The 24,101-nt window shown below is 43.3% G+C and overlaps 1 protein-coding gene across 8 annotated transcripts in view; it reads right to left on the reverse strand.

Moving 5' to 3' along the window:
• EFCAB11 (EF-hand calcium binding domain 11) overlaps positions 1-24,101 on the reverse strand; it is a 150,457-nt gene that overhangs the window by 17,908 nt on the left and 108,448 nt on the right. Inside the window, exon 6 of one of the 8 annotated variants that reach the window (XR_002088460.2) lies at positions 21,629-21,887. The exons of the other annotated variants lie outside the window; for them this stretch is intronic. The gene's annotated coding sequence lies outside the window, so the exon portion shown is untranslated. The remainder of the gene's footprint in view (positions 1-21,628; positions 21,888-24,101) is intronic. 8 annotated transcript variants of the gene reach the window in all.

The raw sequence follows: 24,101 nt of genomic DNA on the forward strand, positions 1-24,101 counted from the left end.
CTGACCAGTCAAAAGTATGTGAATACCCAGTTACAATTCAAAGAGGTCTACACCTCCATTCAATATTTTTAGGTGCCTGCAAATGAAAAAAGGTTGAAAATCACTTTGTTAACATGCTGACATGATAGCCAATGAAGAAAGGCAATTTAAGAGAAAGTATCTGGTCTGCAGAATTTCTGGGTTGAGATTCCTGTTGGGGATGCCTTTTGCTGACAATGGGAAGAGTGGCAGTCACATTAACCCCATGGATTGTGTGCAGACGAAACAAGAGGCATGTGTGCATGACACTTCAAAGCGGGCTAAATGCTTTTGCACCACTTTAATGGTTTCAGTGTTTGCATGCCTCGACGGCGTATTGCGCATTAATTCCAGTTGCTGTTGGAAATTCGACAGCGTAATGCACCTTAAATGACTTGGGGTGCAGCAAACTAAAACTCTTTAAAGGAGTTTTAGTTTGCTTCCCCTACAGCCACGGAGCAAAGCACTGGGCTCTGTGCAGCTCCAAGGCTCTGCAAGAAGCAGGCTCCGTCCAAGAAAAGTAATGAGCCTAATCTTTTATTTTCCCTCCCTGGAGCCTGCCTGCCTAAGCTGCGTAGGGGCCTGGTGCTTCCCTCCATGGCTGTGGTGCCCCCCGGGACTGGCCGAGCTGGGTGCCTGCAGGCAGCTGCCACCTGTGGGGTCCTGCCACTGCCACGGAGGGAAGTACCAGTGCCCCTCCCCCACCCTCCCCAAAGCCCAAGGACCTCTCTGCCCTCTGGCAGCTCGTCCTCCCCTCCCCGCCAGAGAGGCAGGTAAGTGCAGGGTGTGTGCACACAACACAGGGGTTTAATCCTCCCTAAACTGAAGCGGTGTTTTTTAAAACCCACCACTTCAATTTAGAGCCCCTGTTTCATCTACACATGCACATGAGTGCTAGACATCCCACTGCCAAGTTTGCAGGTCAGTATCTGCATTGGGCACGTCTTTCAGTGGTGGGGCAAGTGGTGGTGGTATGGTCAGCATGGGGAATTAACAGCACTGCTGTGCACCCTACCAGTGGAGGTAGGTCATGCAGCCTACAAAGAAACCCATGATCAGGATCCCAAATGAGTGGGACAGCCCTGGTTTAAAGATATTAGGATATCAAATTTCACCATGAGTTAACTGGGTCAAGTCCTGTCCAGGCTGATAATGTAACAACAATCCTATTTATTAGTCAGTTCACAGGTTACTCCCACAATGCATACCTAATTATTATTCTTTCTTACTACCTCAACATGCATTTTTTAGTTTTGCAAACCATGTAGAATCAGGTCTGGTCAGCAGTTGAACAGGGAACTTTCAAGTAAAATTAATGTATTGAACGAGTAGTATTGGTGTTTCAACAGTGCTGTACGTCTTGCTGGGTCATAAGTGCAGCAAATGTTCTAGCACAGGGGTGCTATGCTCAACCCCCAGCCTGTGGGCCAAATCCGACCCATGAAGCCATGCCATCTAGCCTGAGGGGATCCCCACGGATTGGGAAATGTGGTAGTGGGTAGTGGTAGAAGCTCCACATGGCTGGATCCAGCCCTGCCTGGGTCATTGCTGTGCAGCAATATCAGGACTGGGCCTACCCCCTGCCCACCTGGACCAGGCTACTTCCTATCCCCATCCTTTGCCCTGCCCCTGGATCAGGCCAGGCTGCCCATGGCCTTCCCATGCATCCAGATCAGGATTAACCCATTTCCCACCATACATCAAGATTAGGATTGGGCTGCTCCCTGCCTGCATCCTCCTTTTCCCTCCCCCACCCCCGCTCAGATCAGGGCTGATCAGTTAATGCGCATTAAGTGTCACTTAAAAACCATGAGCATTTATACATAGTTTTCTGTCCCACGATGCGCCAGAGATCCGCTGCTTCAGAGTAGACTCAATTAATCGAGTCTGCTCCACACGTAAGCTGTGGTGAACTGTGGTGCACCACGTGCAGTTGTATAAGCAGCGAAATGTGCATCAGCACACAGAAAATGGCGGCAGTGCTCTTTTGAACTAAAGCATGTCTGATGTGTTTTAGTTCAAAAGTGCACCGCTGCCATTTTCTCAGTGCTGACATGCACTTCACCACTTGTACAACTGCAAGCATTGCAGGACCTAGTGCTGCGGTGCTTGCATGTGTAAAAATGCCCCATGCTCTTTAGTTAATGCGCATTAAGACAGGCTAATGAACATTTTTCTAGTAGCTCACAATGAAGGTACTATATTTAATGTGCATTAACTAAAATGCATTAATACACATGTAGATACACCCAGAAAATAATCTAGATTTAGTAGAGATAGAAAATGGATTAATGGCTTTCCTAAATGATTCTCTGCTGTCAATGGATAGGCCTTTGGATCTTTCTACATAGCTGATCATGAGAAATTACTAAACTGTCTTAAGGAGGTAGGAAGGGCTTGATATGACCCAGAAGGCACCAACCAGGCACAATCCCCACAACATGTGGGGTTTCTGGCCAGCATGTGCTGAGTTACTCTGAACTGTGGCCCCAACAGTGGGTGCCAGGGCAACTCGTCACAAGCTGGCAAGTCATCAGTGTCAGGGAAACCCCATGACAGACCATGTAGAAAAAAGAAGTAGTGGTACTGGGCCAGACAGATAATGCCAATGAGACTCCAGTCTATTTTGACATGCCAAAATGTGCAAAATCCATAATTAGGAGTAATCCAGGAAATTAAAAGTTACAAATTACAGTGATGTTAGCAGGATTGGCAGATGGGAGAAAATTGTGCAATTCTGAAAAGCAAAACTCTGCCGAAAGTAAAGGTGCCACCAGGAATAGTGGTTAGGTACCAGGAACAAGGATAAATGTCAGGTAAACTGATGAATGACTCATCAGATATTGTGAAATGGAGACCTGGGGCACTGCTAAAAAAAAAAGAGGAATACTAGTGTTAGATTCATTCAGAGGTCATTTAATACCAGATGTAAAAGCAAAAATTCAATTCCAAGTACTGGATGTCACAGTGAATAACTCCTTTAAGGATCATTTGTGGTGTCAGTACTAAGACTGGCTCTTGACAGGGAACCATGCGCTTATACCTGGTGGGAAGATTAAGAAGCCAACAATAGCACTGTTTTGCCAATGGATTATGGCTTCTTAGGGCAAGACATATTCAGAATCCATTATTAAAGGCTTCAAGAAGTGTTGTATATCCAATGGCATGGATGGCACTGAACATAATGTTTTGAGGGAGGATGAGGGAGAAGATGAGAACAGTGGAGAGAGCAAAGGGTGTAAGAGTGAGGATGCATGTGAAAGCGACCAATCCTAAATTGTAGGATCTAAGAAAGGAGTAGTGCTTACCAGGTTCTGGACAGAATCTAATAAAGATTAAGTTCAGTTAATGTCTGAATTGAATTGAAGTCTGAATTGATTGGGAGAATCCCTGTTCCCCCAAGCACTACCAGGAGTTACAAGGAATAACGGCCATAAGCTGACTGAAAGTAGATTTAGGCTAGGCATCAGGAGACACTACGTCACAGTCAGGGTGGCTAGGATCTGGAACCAACTTCCTAGGGAAGTGGTGCTCGCCTCTACCCTGGGGATCTGCAAAAGGAGGCTAGACAGTCACCTAGCTGGGGTGTTTGACCCCAGCATACTTTCCTGCCTATGGTGACCTGCTTACGTCCCTTCCAACCCTACCAACTATGAAGCTAATGTTGAATTTATGACTTACTGGTACTGCTACAGCTTTTGTCAGTAGGTCTGTTTATAAACTTAAAATGTTTCCTTGTGTGGAGTGTAACTATTGGGGGAGGGGGATCATCTTAAATTCAGGGTTATTTTAGATTTGAGTAAATATGGTACATATCCACATTTAGTTAAGCTGCAATTTAGCGTTGCTCATGGATTTCTCTCTGACACTAAACTCACACATAACTAGGAGAGTATACCATATTTACTCATGTCATGAACACAGCTTTCCCCCAAAAATCAGTCCCCCAAAATTGGTGTCCACATCTTAAGTGGGAAAGCTGACTTTTCTGTCTAAAATAGAAGTAGCCAGCTTTGAGTTCTGCTCCAGCATGCAGCAGTAACATTACTATTCAGGTAGGTGAGGGAGTTATTTAACTTAATGGATAATTGTTCTTCATTCTAGAGATGTTAACAATCATGTGTCCTTTTTAATGGTCTTGATGTTCCACTAATCAAGCTAACCTTTCTTTGGGCAATGTTGTTGGTTTCTCATCTCCTATTTCATAGCCAGGAGACTCTTTAGCTCTCTTCAGAATGGAGACTACCATGGAGACTAGACTTCAGCAGCAGCTAGGGTTTCAGTTCCTAGTTAAGCAGGAAAGGAAAGGTGAGTCAGCAGCTCTGTTCTATGCAGCCATAACTCTGGAAAAATCTTTTTCTTCATTCTGCCTTTCAAAAACAAGGTGTAGATATTATTCTTAGGCATGTTGTATGCAAGAAAATATGGCATCTTATCTTGGTAGATGATGACTTGGCTTCATTAATACATGCCTCTATCAACTCTCAGCTGGACAATAGCAATGAAATATGCTGGGTGAGAAGCCTAAAAGATCACTTGAATCTGTCCACTGGAAAAGTAAAGCTTACCTGTGCCAGAATCACATCTTTCTGGGGAGGGGGTTTCTAAGGCGGTGGAAAAATTCTCAAGGTATCTGAAATATCATAATTTTACATCCAAAGTACAGGCCTTACTTATTTACAACAACAAATACACAAAGAACAGCAAATACAAAATCAATAACCTAACAAAATAACTTAAGAGAAAGAAAAGGAAAGAAGAAAGAAACACATGAAAAATGTTAAGTAACATCACTTAGGCTGTAAATAAACATTGCATTTGTTTGAAGAGAGAACCTTTTGTCTTAGGATCCTACATATATCCCTCTGAAGTATGCTGGATAAAGTGTGCAATTTTTTTTTTCCAGGACATGGCTGTGTTCGCCTCTATAAAGTTACTATGCTTTTTCCTGGAACAAGCCAGCCAGGCTGTATGCTCCTCTCTTCTGGAGGAGCAACATAGCAGCTTGGACAGGGCAATGTGTATAAATGACTGTACCATACCTATTTTGATCCAGGTCACCCCATGGGACAATTGGACTTTTGACAAATGAGACATCTATTTACAGACTCAATACATGTATGGAGAGCACTCAAGTACTATGATGATAAGGATGGTATTGGAATTTGAGTAGAAGAAAATTCACTTCCTCTTCCAAATGACTGTGGAGTATCAGTGACTCTTTTAAGTGAACTGCAAAAGTTCCAGTGAAGTGATGCCTGATGCAGTTATCAAAGATATACATGAAAGCAAAGTGCTTTGGGATGAAAAATACTACGCTATATTAAGGTATAGGTGCTTTGGAAAATGTTACCCTAAGTCCAATTGACTTTCAATGAGATACTCAGAACCTACCTAACCTTTGCAAGTGTGACCTAAGCACTTTTGATATTTACCTAAAGCCACAATGCCAATATATTATGTATGTTAACTTTAATATAAAAAAGTGTGAACTGACAATCCTGAAATACTTTAAGTCAAAAACAGGTATAGCAGCGAATTTTTTCCAACAATTAACCTAGTAATATGCAAAAGCCTTGGTCTCTGTAAAAGATTATAAAAATAAGTGCCAAAAATGCTAAATAGGATTCTGGTTTTATGGTTAGCAACTATACTGAACCCAACTCATTTTACCTAGACCAATTAACCATTATCAGACAGTAATTGGTGATCTGCTTGGACCTGGAAGTGGTGGACCTTGTAGTCACTTTTCACCTGCCTGAATCATCCAGCCCTCTCTTGTTATGCCTGTTTGACTACAAATGTACTGAATGAAGGAAAAACTTTGGAGTATTATTAGCATCAGTGTAAATAAAAAGAGCTTGAAATCACACCTGTATCATATCAATTTCTATTAGATAGATTTCTGCTTCAAGCGTAGTTCAAGTCTTTAAGTAAAGGAACAGTTGTAAAGAACCATAAATATATTAACTTTAATGGAAAGAATAAGCCTGTCTGAAACACTGTGGTACCTAAATGGAGATCAAGTAATTTCTATTTCAAATATATAATCACTTCAACTGAGATATCTAGTACCATCTTGAACTTGATTATGAGATAAAAGAAATGGGACAGAGATGGTAATCATTTAATCCCTTAAGAACAGCTATTCTGAAGAGCTTTTCACTTTGCACTCAATAGTCTTCTAGTATGTTATGATCCAGCTAAAAAAGCAGCAAAGTGATGAGAAAAATTATGTTTCCAATGACACAGGCTTTTCACAGTAGCAAGGCCTTCTACAAAAGAGGCAATAAAGTGAACCTGACCACTTTAACAGATGGTATAGTGAATGAGTGCACAGATGCAGACTGAAAGTAACGCATTCATATCCCTTGACTTAAGGTTTAGAAAGAATTTGAACTTTCAGACGTAATATAGCAAAGACTGCACAGATTCCCAAACACATAAGTGCTGTGCATAAGTTTACAAAGGGTTAGGGAGATGGACCAGAAGAATCCACATTAGTGAGAGTTAGTGAGTTTCTCTGGACTTGTCTACATGAGAAGGATAATGCACAATAAACTGTGCTGTGAATTTATATAAACTGTTCTGTATTAACTCCCTATGAGGATGTTTCTAGTAAGTAAAAGAACATTTGCAAAGAATCATACATTAACATTAATGTAAAGTGTAAATCTGTGTAAACCCTTTTAGTGTTTATTAGTGAGCATGCATAGGGAGTTGGTGCACTAGTATGCTTTAAATTCACACTCTAGCTTATGGTGCACTAAGTTGTGGATGAGCTCTTTGTCTGAATACAATAAACATTTCATACTTGTAGTTTGATTTTCAACTTGTGAAGACATTTAAACTACCTCAGAAATAACAATAACTCATTTATAAGGCACCACAGAATCAGGGTTAAAAATTGTATTTTTGACGTTGACACACACATTGTAAAGATACCTTGATGTAATTAAATTATTTCCTACCACTGACACAAACAGTAGCTAAGGTGCAGACAAGCAAAATATACTTATTTACATGAGCAAACTGTCTTAGTAGCAGATCGCTTTTACTGAATTCAGCTTCAATCATCCATAGTAGAGCAGATTTATATTTGTGAGCTGATCTGCACTACGGATCTTACTATCTGAAGTTCACTGCAGCAGCTATAACAGGTCACTTTTATTAGAATGTGGAGTAACAGAATTGCAATAGCAAACACCTTAGATGTACTGTAGCTATTGCTATAATACCAGAATTGTGGAATGTATCACTCTCTACAGTGACATGAAGTCGAACTTTTATCTCACAATTTGCTGCAACTAGACAAAGAGGGAACAAAATCATATTTCAAGTACTTCAGTCACACTTCCTTGTAAAAATGCTTGTGATTTTTGATGAACTCAAATTTAACAAAAGAAATCAAGGTGCTCGAAATATTTCCAAGAATTGTAGCAGCCTCAAAAAGTCTGACTGAACAATAAGAAGGCAATGCCATTAGAAATGGCACTTTTTGTCACAATATCAGAAATGCTTAATCTGTGCCTGGTCTCAGATGAGTAAAATAAAAATCAGTTTCTATAAAATATTGTTGAAAGGGAATCCCATAAACTAAACACATGTACAAAAGTTCACCGTAACACAATAACATTTTAAAGCAAGAATATTAGTGATAAGACAACACAAAATGGGTCATTCAAAAGAATATAATGATTTGCTACCACAGTAATGGAAAGGAACAAACTGACCTCCTAAAAAAGCAGAAGAGCATGGATGTAGGAAAGACTGAGATCCTTCATAATTCAGAGCAGGAGAGGTAACAGCAAAAACTAGAGTAACTAAGGATGTGTACAGAACTGCTCTGTGCACATTTTACAGTGCTGTAATCTGAAGCGCTTTTTATAGCACTATAAACTTACAAAGCTCTTAAACATAACAGAAGTGCAGTGTTTGGTTGGGGAGGCGGGGAAGGGAGGTGGCTCTGAACTTCCCTGCACTTTCCAGGATAGGAGGCAGAGGATGCTCCACAGCCTCCTGGGGCTGCAGGAGACTGCAGACAGCAGCAGACAGGTGGAGAAGGTGGAGCTGGGTGGAGAGGCCCAGGTGCAGCCCTTTCCCTAATCCTGGAACCCTGGGGATCTCACCTGCTGGAATTTCCCTGGCCAAGGGTGGGAACAGTGAAAGCCACCAGAAGGGGCACAGAGAGAGAAAGGGAGGTTGGCAGGTTGGGGGTGAGGGGATAGGTGACATTCCTGCCCTGAATCTGCACAGGCAGGGCCAGGTGCTGTGCCAGCTATGGTTGCTTTGGGGCTCTGTGGTCTGTAGGGGTTTGACGAGTTCCCCCTTCCCACACATGCTGAGCTTCCATACTTCTCTGACTCATCCAGGACCACAGAGACCCTTCCCAATCACACTGTGCTGGAAAGGATCAGGTCCCCAGCTGGGTAGGATGGCATGCAACCAGCACCAACAATCCCCTCCCACCTGGGCTGCACAGAGCTGAACCAACCCCCTTACCCACAGCGCTGCCAGCCCAAAGCCTGCCCCAGCTGCAGACCCTACTGGGGACACACCAGCCTTCTAGGGTGGCAGAAGCTCCACAGGACCTGGGGGCTGGCCCCCAGCATAGATCCAGCACCACAACCTGCAGAGAGAGCCATGCTCCCAGGAGCTGGGATGTACCCTTCTCTCTCCTCCCCCCAATCTTAGCCATGTCTGGCCTGATTGCTGCCATCTCAGTCGGCTGGTGGGAGTAAGGTGAGTTGCCAGCTTTTGCAGGCTTGGCTAGTGCTTCTGGGCTACCCCTGGTGGTGCTGTGGAGCACTAACCAAACTTGCAAAGTCCATGGGATACTGGTGGATTTGCCAGAAATCTGACCAGCATACAGAAGTTATTATAGCACTATAGGTTGCTAAAGTGCTGTAAAATACTGTGCTTCAAATTTAATACTTCATTTAACAAGGCTTATTTTAAAGTGCTGTACCCATTGTTAAAGTGCTGTACAGCCGTGAACTTCTATTAAGTCATAGCAATAAAGCACTTTAAATGGCAAAAAAAAAAAGCAATTTCTGTATAAACCGTGGATTATGTTTCATACATGGGGAAGCAGGAAAAAAAATGAAGCACTGTCTTAGATAATTTGAAATGGATCTATTCTCTACAAGTCCCTGCACTATCAACCATGGAGTTGATCACAGCTCTGCCCTGGACCCCAGCACTGTCACCACTCTGCAATCCCAGCCCCAGGCCCCGCCTGCCTGTCCTGCTCCCAGATTCTGCTCCCTGCTTGCCTGCAGTCCTGTCCCATCCATCCGGTTGAGCATGCCTTGCCCTCTCTATGGAAACCCATCCACTCCATCCAGTGCCCCCAGCAGTGGGTGCAGGGCAGACGGGCCTAGGCTGGATAGAATCACTTGCCTTCTTCCTCCTCCCCCGACCCCTACCATGCTGGGCAGGTCAGCACCCCCCTCTACCATCCCAGCCTGCAACAGATTTTTGCAAAAAAATTCTTTAAGGGCAAGCTTTTTTCTTTTTTTGCAATTAAAGAAAGAATTTTTTTTGGTGCAAAAATCTTAGTATAATGAAAGATATCACCTCTACCATGAGCCCTGATTGCTTTTTCCTCTAGACCAATACAGCTACAGCCTGGATACCTGATACATGGAGACTGAGCACTCTATCACAAAGCCATAGGAGGTGAGGAGGACTGAATGGTGGTTGATCCCAGCTTTTATATTCTCAGTACAGGGACATGATGGCACTCAGGATGCATGCACATTGAAGCCAACAACCCATACAAACCCACATATAAAATGACTTAAGTTCCATTTTCAAAATAGTTTCTTTTTCCCTCCACTACTTCTGTTGAGATACTGTTCCAGGACATTACTTCTAATTTCCAGTGCAAATTTAGTTCTTATGCCAACTTGTCTTTTAGCTCGCATAGTTCTCACTCCCTAGTGTTTACTTTCTGATCTATTTATTAACAGCAGCTCCTCTCAGACTTTGTTTAGTTCCTCTAGGTTCCTCTCATATTCTCCATTCACCTGATAATCCTCCTAGTACTCTCTACACCTGTTCCAGTTTGACCCCATCTTTCTCAATCGTAAGAAAGGTACCAAACTTGTACACAACATTTCAGATAAGGTCTCACAATTACCTTATAAAATGACATTCATACTTTTTGTCTCTGCAGGAAGTACCTTATCTGATTCTTCCTATAACTACAATTTACTTTTTCCACAGCCACATCACATTAGTGATAACACTGGTGGTTAATCACATGGTTATCCTGCAATTGACTAATACATTCAGGTCTTTCTCTCTTTCTCCTAATATGGGGAAATTTTAAGTCTTAGTCCTGTCAAAGTTATGGCACAGAATATAGGCTATATCCAAAGACTGTAGTTTCTTCTCTTCATTGGAGCTGGAGGTACATCTGATAACAGGGGTACTTGTAGAAAAGTCTTCTTAATTCTGATCTCAGGGAGGTTTCTTCCTTTAGGTTTGAGGCTACCATCAAGAACTGCTTCAAGCATTTTGCAAGTAAAAGAGAAATATGATATTTCATAGACATTCAGGCTGGAAGGGACCTTGGGAGATCATTGAGTCCAGCCCCCTGCCCCAGGGACAGGAAGTCAGCAGGGATCATAGGATCCCAGCAAAATAGACATCCAAATGTCTCTTGAAGGTGTTTAAAGTAGGTGCTTGAACCACCTCCGGTGGCAGCCTATTCCAAACCTTGGGGGCTCAGACAGTAAAGAAGTTCTTCCTTATGTCCAGCCTGAAACGGTCATGGAGGAGTTTCTGACCATACGACCTTGTCATCCCTTGGGGCACTCTGGTGAAAAGACGTTCCCCCAGATCCTGGTGAGCACCCTGATAAACGTATAGGTGGCCATCAGCTCACCCCTGAGCCTGTGCTTTTCCAGGCTGAAGAGTCCCATGGCTCTCAGCCTCTCATCATAAGGTCTATGTTCCTGACCTTTGATCATGTGTGTGGCTGTCCTCTGCACTCTCTCAAGCTTTTCCACATCCTTTTTGAATTGTGGAGCCCAAAACTGGATGCAGTACTCCAGCTGTGGCCTCACAAAGGCTGAGTACAAGGGGAGAATGATGTCCCGGGATTTGCTTGAGAAGCATCTATGCATACAAACCAGCGTTTTGCTCGCTTTACTAGCTGCAGCATCAGATTGAAGGCTCATGTTCATCTTGTGGTCAATCATGACCCCCAAGTCCCTTTCGCCCATAGTGCTAGCCAGCTAGCATTGCTGAGCCTACGAGGATGCTGCAGGTGTTTCTTCCCAAGGTGGAGAACCTTGTATTTTTTGGTGTTAAACACCATCAGGTTCTCGTCCTCCTATTTCCTGAGCCTGTCAAGGTCAGCCTGGATCACCCTCCTGTCCTCAGGTGTGGATGCTTTACCCGAGTTTGGTGTCGTCGGCGAACTTGGCCAGTCTGCTTCTGATACCAATTTCCACATCATTAATGTAGTTGTTAAATAGTGTAGGCCCAAGGACAGAGCCTTGAGGGATCCCACTGGTCACAGCACACCACGATGATTGACTTCCGTCAACCACCACCCTCTGGGTCCTACCACGGAGCCAATTCCCCAGCCAGCGGATCGTGGTGAGGCCGAGGCCACAGTTAGCCAGTTATGCCAAAAGATGATCATGGGATACCAGATCGAAGGCTTTTTTAAAGTCAAGATATATGACATCAATCTCCTCTCCCTTGTCCAGGTGATAGGTCACCTGGTTGTAAAAGGAAATAAGATTGGTCAAGCAAGACCTACCCACAACAAATCTGTGCTAGCTATCCCTCAGGATGTTGCCATCGGCCAGTCTGTTAAGAATGGCCTCTTTGATAATCTTTACTAAGACCTTACCTGGGATAGAGGCTAGGCTGATGGGCCTGTAGTTTGTTGGATCCACTTTCCTCCCTTTCTTGAAGATAGGTACCACAATGGCCTTCTTCCAATCTTCGGGCACTTCACCAGAGCACCAGGAGTTCTCGAAGATCCGTGCCAGGGGATGAGGTATGATGCTAGCCAGCTCCTTGAGTACCCTGGGGTGTAAACTGTCAGGGCCGGCTGACTTGGAGGTATCCAGCCTCTCAAGGTGTTCCTTCACGAGGTCAGCATAGATGGAGGGTAAGGAATCTCCCTCACCCGGACCTCCCTGTAATGGCCAGGGGTGTCCTGTGGGACTGGTGAAAGACCGACTCAAAGTACCCATTTAGCAAGTTGGCTTTTTCCTGGGTGTCGGTTGTCAGTTGTCCCATCTGGTTTAGCAGGGGTCCAATGTTGCTCTTGCTCTTCCTCTGGCTCCCCACATATCTAAAAAAGGAATTTTTATTATCCTTGATAGTTGTAGCTAGTTGGAGTTCCGTCGCAGCTTTGGCTTTCCTGGTTCGTTCCCTGCAGGTCCGGACCAGCGCAGAATATTCCTGCTTGGAGGTGGATACAGTCCTCCATCCTTTGTAGGTCTGTCTTTTAGATGCAGGAGGTCGGCTAGTTCACTGGAGAGCCAAGGGGGCTGCTGTGCCCTTTTGCTGCCTTTTCTCCTAGATGGAATAGACTTTGCTTGTGGATCCAGGATCACTCCTTTGAGGAGGAACCACGTGTCCTGAACTCCCTTTTAGGCCCTCACTGACAAGCCTCCTAAGCTTGTCAAAGTCAGCTTTCCTGAAGTCGAGGATTTCTGTTTTGCTGACTGACTTGCCAGCTTTACGGCAGATAGGTAAGGTGATCAGCTCGTGGTCATTGTCACCCAGCTTCCCTTTGATCATTAGGTTGCTGATTAGGTCATCCCCCATTGCCAGAACCAGGTCGAGCAGCGCTTTACCTCTTGTCGGCCCATAGATCTCTTGCCTCAGATAGAGCTCATCCACACGAGAGAAAGCTTTGCGAGCACTCGGATTTGGTCGAGTGCTCTTCCCACGAGATGTCTGGGTAGTTGAAGTCTCCCATGACAACCATGTTGGTTTGTAGTAGACTCCTACCATTGTGTCCCTTGTGCTGTGTTCCCCATGGATTTTAACCCAGAGGGTCTCCAGTCATCCACCCTGGGTGCCAATGTCGGCTTTCAGGGACGCGTAGCTTTCCTTGACATAGAGAGCTACCCCCCGCCCCTTTGGTCCCCTCGGTCTCTGCTGTACAGGGTATAGCCATCTATACCTGTGGCCCAGTCATGGGTGGAGTCCCATCAGGTCTCCATTACCCCTATGACATCGTATTTATTTGTGTTAAGCAGGAGGACAAGTTCCGCCCGTTTATTCCCCAAGCTCCTGGCATTTGTGTACAGGCACGCAAGTGTCCCTTCGGGGGTCCTTGCCTTGCCTACAGCTCGCTCCAGGGCTGGGGCAGGGGTGGGCTCCCTTAAGTGCCTTGGCCTGCTGGCTTTGCAAGGGTTGCTCAGGCTGCAAGCAGTGGCAGTGGTCCCCCCACCCCCCGGTGGGCTTAGTTTAAAGCCCAGTGGAGCAGGTCAGCCAGTCTGGCTGAGAAAAGCCTCCTTCCCAGCAGAGAGAGGTGGAGACTGTCCCTTCCCAGCAGCTCACTGCCTCTTTCAAAGAGCAGACTGTGGTCATGGAAGCCAAAGCCCTCCTGATGACACCAGCGCCGCAGTCTTTGGTTCACTACCTCAATCCTCCTCTCCCTTCTCAGTCCGTAGCCTAGATATGCCTAAGAGAAATATCAAGTCATTGTACACTGGGCAGAAGGTTTAAAATGCTCATGTGGCTTCATTCCACTGTAGAGATGTACAGAGAGTTTAAAAGGAAATCTTACCCAATGGACTCTTCTCTTTTTTTCCCTTCTTTTTCTCCCTTTTCTTGTATCATACAAAATGGAGGAGGCTTCAAGGCAAAAACAGTGTCTATGGAACTAGCTACTCAAAAGATTACAAGGTAATGTGCACCTACAATGAGACTCACATTGGCAGATATTCAAAGATGGTGGTATATTTTCACAAATCATTTGGGTATCTCTGAAATCTTTTTCAGCATTGATTTTATAATGCAACACCAGAGATTCTACATGCAGACATATACATTAAAATTATGGAATATGAAGATTAATAAAGAAAACTGTGTTGCTTTTATTAATGAGATTCTAATTTCTAACCTCAACAAAACCAGTACTAAAAGTTGTTAATAAGAAATAATTCAATCCTAAATAATAAAAGGGAAAATATATAAAGACAGATTAGAAATCTGTTATTTATAATCTGTATTATTTCAGGAAAAGCAACTCTACTGGCATAATAAATAATATTTTTTGAAGAAAAATGTATTTTTAAAGGAAAAGAGCATAACTCCAGAATGAACATAAGGTATAATTGCAGGCAACCGATCAGCAATGGAATTGTACCTGTACAGATGGAATCTGAACAGGGGATCCCAGTAACTTGATAAATATTGTTTCCTTATTTATCAGCATGAGTCTTTTCCTCTATGGTTATAAAACAATGAACTCCAAAAAAACCTGATATATTAAAAGGCCCCATAATTTTAATTTTGAAACCTAATCTGGTAAAATCAACAGCACTGTGGCAATATTTAATATTAACCACTTGCTGCAAGAAATGTAATAATGTCTCAAAAAAAATCATGATCATGACTCATTGCATCACACAGACTTGTACAATTTTGACTGACACAATGTAGGATACTGAAGGTTTGTGTCAGAACTAGATTTTCAAACATCTGAATAACAATAAAGATTATAACAAATGAGTTAAATATGCCATGGCTGGAAACCCCCCCCAACGTTATGCATATGAAAGAAATCATATTGTAGGGAATATATTTTAGTGGTAATGGAAATAAAGAGAGAGTCCTGGTTAAAGTCAGGCATTGGGATACATGTTTCCATTCTCTCGCACAAAAGATACAGAGAAAGAGTAGGACTGTAGTGCTGCTGAGTAGAGATAGAGAAAGTGAAAGCAAGCTGCAGTCCACTATGTACCTGCCCTTAACTTTTCTGAGACCAAAACCATACTATATATGAGCTACTAAAAATGTGGGTGAGAATGTTCCATGTTTTGAAAATAAGGTTGTGTAGTACTAGTACTAGTTCTAGTACTAGTAAAACTAGTACTACTCTGCCATGAGGACTTCATTGATTCAATGCTGAAGGAGACTTGCAGGTCTGTGATGGAAAGACTGCCAGAGGTAGCGCTAGAGAAGAGGACATGAACTCCCAGGAAAGTAGAAACTGGAAGCTTCTGACCTCAGGCAGCAAGCAGAAATCTTTATCTAAACCTGCAATGATTTGCCTGGAGAACAGATATGGAGTCCTACCAACAGAGGAAGAGGAGCACATACTGTTAGTGGAAAAGGCCAAGCCAGGCCTCCCCAAAGTTGGGAGGATTGAGACCACTGTTACCAAGAGGAAGTGACTGGGCACTGGTGGTTGCCGTCACTGGGTGGTAGTGGCTGGAGACTCCAGAAGTTTCCAGATCACAGGACCTGGTTTGCATGGTGGACTTCAACCACCCTCACATCTGCTGGGAGGGCAATACAGCAGTGCACAGGCAATACAAGAAGTTTTTTGGAAGGTGTTGGGGACAATTTCTTGGTGCAAGTGTTGAAGAGGCCAACTAGGGACTATGCTCTTCTTCACAAACAGGGAAGAACTGGTGGCAAAAGTGAAAGTGGATGGCAACTTGGCTAGCAGTGACCTCAAGATGACTGAGTTCAGAATCCTGAGGAAAGGAAGGAAGAAGAGCAGCAGGTAAGGACCCTGGACTTCAGAAAAGCAGACATTAACTTACTCAGAGAACTGATGGGGAGGATCCCTTGGGAGATTAGTCTGAGGGGGAAAGGAGTCCAGGAGAGCTGGTTGTACTTTAAAGAAACCATACTGAAGGCACAGGAATGAACTATCCGGATGCACAGGAAGACTAGTAAGGCTACCAGCTTGGCTTAGCAGATAACTCTTCCACGAGCTAAATCACAAACAGAACATTTATAAGAAGTGGAAACCTGGACAAACGCCTAGGGAGTAGTCTAAAAGTATTCCTCAAGCATGCAAGTATGATATCAGGAAGGACAAAGCACAACTGGAGTTGCAACTAGCAAGGGACAGTAACAAGGAAGGTTTCTACAAGTATGTCAGCAACAAGAGGAAGATCAGGGAAAATGTGCATCCCTTACTGAATGGGGGAGGCAACCTAGTGAAAGATGATTCAGAAAAGGCTAAAGTACTCAATGCCTTTTTTACCTCTTTCTTCACAGCCATGGTCAGCTCCCAGACTACTGCACCTGGCAGCACAATTTGTGGATGTGGTGAGCAGCCAACAGTGGTGAAAGAACAAGTTAGGGACTATTTAGAAAAGCTTGACATGTATAAGGCCATAGGGCTAGAAGTGATGCAACCAAGAGTGCAGAGGGAGTTGGCCGATGTGACTGCAGAGCCGCTGGTCATTATCCTTGAAAATGTGTGGCAATCAGGGGAGGTCCTAGATGAGTGGAAAAGGGCAAATATAGTGCCTGTATTTAAGAAAGAGAAGGAGGAGGCCCTAGAGGAACTACAGACCTGTCAGCCTCACCAGTCTCTGAAAAAATCAGGTTCTCAAGGAATCAATTTCTAAGCACTTGGAGGAGAAGAAGGTGATTAGGAACAGTCAGCATGGGTTCACAATGGGCAAGTCATGCCTGACCAACCTATTGCCTTCTATGATGAGATGACTGCTCTGTGGATACAGGGAAAGCAGTGGATGTGATAGACCTTGACTTTAGCAAAGCTTTATATCATCTCCCACAACATTTTTGCAAGCAAGCTAAGAAAATATGGGTTAGATGAATAGATTGTGAGGTGTGTAGAAAACTGGCTGGATCATTGGGCTCAAAAGGTAGTATCAATGGCTCAATGTCTAGCTAGCATCAAATGGAGTTCCCCATGGGTTCATCCTGGGGCCAATTTTGTTCAATATCTTCAACAACAGTCTGGAAGATGGGCTGGAGTGTATCCTTAGCAAGTCTGCAGATGACACCAAGCTGTGGGGAGTAGTAGATACACTGGAGGGTAGAGGTAGGATTCAGAGAGCCCTAGACAAATTGGAAGATTGGACTAAAAGAAATCTCATGGGCCACGTCCAGATGTGCATGGACGCTTGGTTTCCCGGGGACAAGTAGCAGCAGTGCACCTTGTGCTGCAGCTACTTGTACCCGGGGAACACCCATGCCACATGCGCTTTGGCATACAGCAAGTTATCTTGTGGGAAGTAGAGGAGGTGAAGGCCATCACTGTGTTGGCCCCAGCAGCCCTACCTGGGATCCTGGGGACTTCCCAGGGCTGCAGTTGTGGTGATCCTGCTGGGTGGAGCCTGGCTGGCAGCTGCAGCACAGCTCCGGATGGTTTGGCTCCGCTTTTCAGCAGTGCATGATGCCCGAGCATGCACTGCTTTGGGTTTTTTTTTCCCCTCGCAGGTTTTTTGGACCCCTGGATATTTTGACCCTCTGCAGAAAAGGACCTAGGGATTATAATTGAGAATAAGATTAATATAAGCCAGTGTCCCCTTGTTGCAAAGAAGGCTAATGGCATAGTGGGCTGCATTAGTAGGAGCACTGACAGCAGATTGAGGGAAGTGATTATTCCCCTCTATTCAGCACTGGTAAGGCCAGAGCTAGTACTGTGTCCAGGGCAACAAAAACTGCTAGGGGGTTGGGGCACATGACTTACGAGGAGAGCCTGTGGGAACTGGTCTTATTTAGCCTGGAGAAGAGAAGACAGAGGCAGATTTAATAACAGCCTTCAACTACCTGAAGGGGGGTTAGAAAGAGGATGGAGTTAAACTGTTCTCAGCAATGGTCTCAATATCCAACTTAAACTTCCCTTGCTGCAACTTAGGAAAACAAAAAAAACCACCCCAAAACCCCACACATTCTCACTAGGAGGATAGTAAAGCACTGGAACAGGTTACCCAGACAGGCTGTGAAATCTCCATCTTTGGAGGTTTTTAAGATCCGTCTAGACAAAGGCTTGGCTGGGATGATATAGTTGGTGGTCCTGCTTTGAGCAGGGGTTTGGAACTCCAGAGGTCCCTTCAACCCCAATTTTCTATGATGCAGTAATTCTAGTTCTGGGTTAAGTTCTAGTTCAGAGAATAGAAGCATGTCTGCAACTAGTTAAAATGCCATGATCTCTTCTTCCTAGCTTCTGTTCTTTGCATCCCTGAGCTGTTGTTAAAAAAACAAACCAAAACAAAACAAAACAAAACAAAAAAGCAATTAGACAGCTTTGCTGTCTTACACCTATGTTCCATAAGAGCTTAAGGGTTTCAATTTCTCAGGAGAATTTAATTCACAAAGTACTTAAAGTCTTTTCTGCTATGAGCTGTAGTAACTTCCTTTCTGATATTTTATTGAATAATGAAAGAAAGGAGTACTTGGTAAATAGGGAGCTAGCCAACTGGCAAAAACCAGAATATAGCTGCCCTGAGGTTGGCACTAATTGGCTATAATACCCCCAAACAGATTATTACCTCTTGTGTGAACTGGAAGGGGCACTATCTCCATCCTCCAGTGAGGTGTCAGATTGCCATCAAAAATGAAACTTAATGGCAGAGTTAGTGCTCCTTTTCCACTGTGTGTTTCAGAGGAAAGAGAACATATTATCTATTGCACAACAGCTTTCTTCCATAGGTAACCAGATTACTCAAACAACTTGTACCATCCTACTTATTTCAATGCTTGAATTATTCTTGAGAGGCTGTCAATTATTCTTAGAAAAAGAGACAACACTGTGGTGCAACTAGGTAACCTTTAACGATTGGGTAGAAACAAAATAAATTTTGTGTATAACCTACATCAAACCTGAATCCTGGTCTAAAAAAATATTTGTATAAAATTATTAATCTACCAAATTCCAATCATATATGCTTTTCAAAGAGTTATGTCAGTCATAGAGAGATGATCTATATGCAAAACACCAAACCTAGTGTTTGTCACCTAGTCTCTACAAAAACTAGAATTTAATAGTGACACATTAATATGGTTAATATCAATGTAGGAGTAATAGACATGATTCAATTGTGTGAATTCCTGCTCTGGCATCAGCATGACCTTATGGGTTTTTTTTTTAACTGAGTGTGGCTTAAGTGCCATTATGCTGGCTGTTGTAGTAACTCTTACTAGAATGTGTTCCCTAATCATATGACAATATTTGTTAAAAGGAATAAAGGAAGGCTAGAAATTGGCCACAAGGAATATACTTTTGGTGGTTGCTTCTTCAAGTTAGGAGACTTTGTTCAACAATTATTCAACCAGTCTTTGAACCAACAATAGGTACAAGAAAATATGGCAGGGGGAAGAGGAACTATTTTAGAGGAACTATCATGTGCAACACCTTCATTATGTAGTAGGGCTGCCTGTATATATTGCATTTTATGTATTTACAAACAACTTTTTAGCCATTACAAAAACAAAAAAGCAAACCATTTTCAAGCATTATTATCTGTCCTTACATCCTTCTGTGATACTGACATATTACACAGCAAATTCAGGATCAGGTTTTGCTTTTTGAAAACAACTCATGTCATATGCTTCTGTGGCTTGTAGCCTGAAAATCCTAGTAATTTTATAGAAAGTTATATGGCTCATATAGTATCAAAGAATTTTAATACAAATCTACAGTGAAATAGAGTATCCTTTTTCCGTGACAATAAATAATGCCTTCCTTCCAAAATCTAGATAGAAGCCAACCATCTTTCTCATATACTCTTATGCATATTTATAAAAACAAAAGTGATTCCATGCTGAAGATAAAGAAACTTCTTTAAAGGTCAGAAAACTTTTTAAAGGGTACATAGCCTTGGAACATAATGTGCAAAACTAAAGTATAGCCTATGCCATTTTGGAAGAAAAACCAAGATAAATTACTCTAGGAATGTGACAGTAAGTTAGCTCTGCTCTGAGCAGAATAAACAATCAATATTTAAATATCTTGAACTCAGATTGACAAAATAAACATGCTTCAGTGGATGCATAAGCTTACACGGGCTATGTACTGTAAAAGGTCCTGAAAGGCTGCATCATATTCCCCTAAACATATTTTTAGAGGTTTATAGTGGCAGTCTTCTGACTTCTGAGGCACAGTGGCAGAGCAGTATAGGCATCTTGCTTTGGCTCCAGAGCCATGAACTGAAGCCTCAGTAGGCTCATTCTGAAGGCTGTGACCACTGGACTCACTTGTAGATGGCCCTGGTCATTCGGGCGGGGGAACCAAAGGTGACCAGACATGAGTCTACATTATCTCATGTGCCACTTGTTATAGAATCTGGCATGCCTTAGCCACCAGCCTCAAGGGGCCAGTACACTCAGGTGGACCTTTGACTTATATTTTGCTTCAGATGGTTCCCCTTATTTTCCTGGTGCACTCAGATAGTAATATATTCATAGTATTGTCTGCTGGGTTTGGATTTTTTTAGTAGATCTTTCTAGCTATATCCACTCATTTTGATGACTAGATTGAAAGATATGTCTTCATTCAGGTAGTTCAGTTTTGTATTAATTTTTTGTAGGTAACATTCACTTTTGCTGAAAAAAGAAAACACGACCAGTTTGTGCTCAGGAAAAAAAGTCAGTAGATTTGTTTTTTTAAAAACTTCTTACTTTCATAAGAAATTCTATTTTGTGCTTTGATTTTTCAGAAACCTTTATATATTTAGCTGTTGACAGGATTTCCTTATAAGGACTTCTGTCAAAAGTGGTCAGCATTTAACCCAACATAGCTTTGTGTGTGTGTCACTTTATCATCATCTTGGGATACTATGCAACTCATTCAGAACAAAATCTTAACCCTGTAGGTACTGGAAACAGGATGACTAGAACACTATATCTAGTTGACATGTGAAAAATAATTATTCCTCAGCTAACCCATCAGTACTGAAGCATCAAGGGAAAATTCCTATTTGAATTATTACATTCTAATGATATGAGAGGCTAGGATTTCTTAGGGTGATATCTTTTATTGGTCCCACTGTATAGCTGGGATATAGTTAGACATGCTTCCAACTGCAAGACATTCATCGTGGCTATAACACTATCTATCTACACCATCACTTACACTATCTAAATGATCACATTGTAATTTTACCTGGACATGGTATGCTTTATGTTTTTGTCTTCAATTGTTAAGTAGCACTGTTAGATAGTTTACAGTTACCATATGTTATTCCAGAGGCGGCTTCATTTCAGTAGTGAGTGAATTTGCATATCATATTAAAAATAAAATTATTAAGACATCTTGGAGTCTTTAAGATGAAAGATGTTCCAGGAATGTAAGTCCTTCCAAAGTGCCAGTATATTTTGCTCTGTAAATTAATATTTTTGTATCGATACATAGTAGGTCAAGGGAAGTGATTATTCCCCTATATTCAGCACTGATGAGGCCACATCCAGAGTACTGTCTTCAGTTGTGGGCACCCCTACAGAAAGGATTCACAGACCCTGCCAACTATAGACCAGTCAGTCTGACTTTGGTCCTGGGGAAGATCTCTGAAAAAATTGTCAAGGAAGCCATCCACCACAAGCTGGTGGGGTACTGAGAAGCAACCAGCATGGCTTTGTAGAGGGGAGGTCATGCCTAACAAACCTGGTATCCTTTTATGACCAGATAACTAACCTGGACATGGAACAGGAGGTGGACGTCATCTACCTAGATTTCAGCAAGGCCTTTGATACTGTTTCCCATGAAATCCTCAGTTAAGTTGGAGAGTACTGGCCTAGACCAGCCTACAGTAAAGTCGGTTGGGAACTGGCTTAACGGCCGATACCAATGAGTCATAATTGATGGGATGGCCTCATCTTGGAAGTCCGTCCCCAGTGGTGTACTCCAGGGGTCTGTGCTTGGGCCCATGCTCTTTAACTTCTTTATTAATTACCTGGATAAGGAAGTGAAAAGTCAATGATTAAGTTTGTGGATGATACCAAGCTGTCAGGACAAGTGGGCACATGAGAGGACAGGTCAAGGATTCAGGAAGACCTTGACAGATTGGTTCTTTGGTCTGAGCAAAACCATATGGAGGTTCAACAGGGACAAATGCCGGGTCCTTCATCTGGGTAGGAAGAACCCATATCTATACAATGGGTGGTGGTCCACTGGCTGGCACTGCATCCAAAAGGGACCTAGGGGTATCAATTGACCGCCCTGGGTTTTGAAAACTTCCAAGGATGGAGCCTCCACCACCTCTTTGGGTAACCTGTTCCAGTGTTTTACTACTCTCCTAGTGAAATAATTCTTCCTAATATCTAACCTAAACTTCCTTTGCAGCAACTTGGGACCATTGCTCCTTGTTCTGTCATCTGCCACCACGGAGAACAGTCTAGCTCCACCCTCTTTCGAACCTCCCTTCGGGTAGTTGAAGGCTGCTATTAAATCTCCTCCCAGTCTTCTCTAGAAAAGAGTAAGTAAGCCCAGTTCCCTCAGTCTTTCCTCATAAGCCATGTCTCCCAGCCCCCTCAACATTTTTGTTGCACTCCGCTGGACTCTTTCCAATTTTCCACATCCATTTGATACATCCAGAGACAGGTGTATTGAAGAGGTGAACCGAAGACTCTGGTGATGGTGCTAGCGAGAGGGTTTCAGCTTCCTGGACCACTACATGCACTTCAGAGAAAGTGGTCTTCTGGGAAGGGATGGTATCCACCTCATGCTGAAGGGGAAGGCTCTTTTCTTGGCCAGGAGATGGCTCAAGTGTCTGTATACAAATGCCAGGAGCATGTGGAAAAAAACAGCAGGGACTGACCCTCCTGCTTTCCAGCAGGGACTACAATATCACAGGGATAACAGAGACCTGGTGGGACTCTACCCATGATTGGACCGTAGCTTTAGAGGGCTATACCCTACATAGGAAGGATTGCATAGGGAAAAAGGGGTGGGTGTGTAGCTCTATATGCAAATGAGCAGTACACCTCCTTGGAAGCCAAAAATGGTACTAAGGAAGGGTGACTTAAGACTCTCTGGGTCAAGATATGGGGGACATGGCAAAAGGGACCTAACTGTAGGAATATATTACAGAGCTCTGAATCAAGATGAGGAGCTAGATCTGCAATTCTCCAGAGAACTGAAAGAGGCTGCAAGAGCATGGTTATGGTTGTCATGGGCAACTTTAACTACCCAGACATCTATCAGATGTTGGCCAGATCTTACTAGTTGCATAGATCCCTGACCTGTATTGACAAGCTCTACCTATCTCAGGAAGTATACAGGCGACCAAAGGCAATGAGCTCCTAGATTTAGTTTTGGTCAAGGGGGATGACCTGGTGACTGACAGAGGGTAACCTAGGCTAGTGACCATGACACTATCACTTTCACTGTCTGTTGTAGGGCTGGAAAAATCTGTCGGTAAGGTACAAATTCTTGACTTCAAAAAGAGCCGAGTTCAAAAAGCTAAGGACTTTAGTGAGTAATGCCCTATGGGTTCATGGACCTCAGGGAAAGAGTGTGGATGAAGAGGGGTCATTCCTCAAGGACACAATCCTTAGTGCACAGAAGTTATCCATACCTGTACACAAAAAAAAAGTAGCACAGCGGCCAGGAGGCCATCTTGGCTCAATAGGAAGTCATAGATCTTCTGAAAAAGAAAAGGGAGGCTTACCAGTGATGGAAGCTAGGAATAGACCCCAAGGAGAACTACATAAAATTGGCCCACATCTGTCAGAGGCAGATTAGAAAAGCAAAAGTGGTGACCGAATTCAAGTTAGCAACGGAAAGCAAGGACAATAAGAAGTTCTTCTATAGGTATGTGGTAACAGGAGGAAAACCAGTGGAAATGTGGGACCACTGCTCATTGCATCTGGACATCTGATCACCAACATCAAGGAGAAAATTGAACACCTGAATGAGTACTTCGCATCTGTATTCCACCAGTCTAAGAATGATAGCCTGCTGATGGAAATATGACACAGAATAGTCACAGTACGTATGATCACCTACTAACAGTCAATGTAGAGCTGGTGAAAGAACAGCTAGAGAGGCTGGACTGGATGAACTCTGTCTGAGAGTGCTGAACGAACTAGCCGAAGTCATCGCAGGACCACAGGTGAACCTCTTTGAGAATTTGTGGTGCCCAGGAGAGGTCCAAAAAGACTGGAAA

Source organism: Alligator mississippiensis, chromosome 2 (genome assembly GCF_030867095.1).
Source record: "Alligator mississippiensis isolate rAllMis1 chromosome 2, rAllMis1, whole genome shotgun sequence".
Classification (NCBI taxonomy): Eukaryota; Metazoa; Chordata; order Crocodylia; family Alligatoridae; genus Alligator; species Alligator mississippiensis.